Source organism: Etheostoma cragini, unplaced genomic scaffold (assembly GCF_013103735.1).
Source record: "Etheostoma cragini isolate CJK2018 unplaced genomic scaffold, CSU_Ecrag_1.0 ScbMSFa_4664, whole genome shotgun sequence".
Taxonomy (NCBI): Eukaryota; Metazoa; Chordata; class Actinopteri; order Perciformes; family Percidae; genus Etheostoma; species Etheostoma cragini.
The window spans coordinates 21,888-22,901 of NW_023269057.1; the positions used below are offsets into that span (position 1 = coordinate 21,888).

The window sequence follows — 1,014 nt, forward strand, 5'->3', positions numbered from 1 at the left end:
GTGTGTGTGTGTGTGTGTGTGTGTGTGTGTGTGTGTGTGTGTGTGTGTGTCTGTTTTTATTATTGTTTTTATTCAGTTACAAGTCTTTTTACAACTGAACTGTGTTTTTGAAAAGTTTCAATCTGGTTTTAGATCCGGTCCCAGCACTGAGTCTGACTGCTGAGGGTACATAATGATGTTGCCCTGTCTGTAGATGCCGGGAATCCTCCCGTTTTAGTCCTTCTGGACCTCACAGCGGCGTCTGACCCAGTGGACCATGCAGTCCTCCTCTCACGCCTTGAGAACTGTGTAGGCATCAGAGGTTTGGCACTGAAATGGTTCAGATCCTATCTGTCAAATAGGAGCTTTTCTGTTATGATTGGGGACCTCTCCTCGTCAGTTGCTCCTCTATCTTGTGGGGTACCACAGGGATCCATCCTTGGCCCTATTCTGTTTTCTTTATATATGCTGCCTTTAGGGGCGATTACAGGGAAGCACAACCTGTCATTTCATTGCTACGCAGATGATTTACAAATCTATTTGCCTATGAAAGCAAACGACAGTGTTGCACTAAACTCCGTGCTAAGCTGCATCGCTGATGTTAAGTTGTGGCTTTCAGACAATTTTCTTAATTTGAATGGTAATAAAACGGAGTGTATTATTTTTAGTACTCCAGGCATGCAGAATGGCCCGGCTGTGAGGTTAGGAGCTCTGGCATCTTGCACGAGATCTGTTGTAAAAACTTGGGGGTTACTTTTGACTGCAGCATGAAATTTGATAAGCAGATCAGTAACGTTGTTAAAATGAGTTTTTTCCAGCTTCGCCAGCTGGCTAACGTTAAGCCTTTCTGAGCAGGCACGACGTAGTAAAGGCCATTCATGCTTTTATCAGTTCAAGGTTGGACTACTGTAATGCCCTCTATGTTGGTCTGTGTGTGTGTGTGTGTGTGTGTGTGTTTGTGTGTGTGTGTGTGTGTGTGTGTGTGTGTGTGTCTCTATGTTGGTCTGATTCAGACCTCCATCTCACGTCTTCAAC

The 1,014-nt window shown here is 44.6% G+C and overlaps 1 protein-coding gene across 1 annotated transcript in view; it reads right to left on the bottom strand.

Moving 5' to 3' along the window:
• Positions 1-1,014, bottom strand: part of ubr7 (ubiquitin protein ligase E3 component n-recognin 7) — a 16,245-nt gene that overhangs the window by 6,338 nt on the left and 8,893 nt on the right. The gene's annotated exons all lie outside the window — the stretch shown is intronic.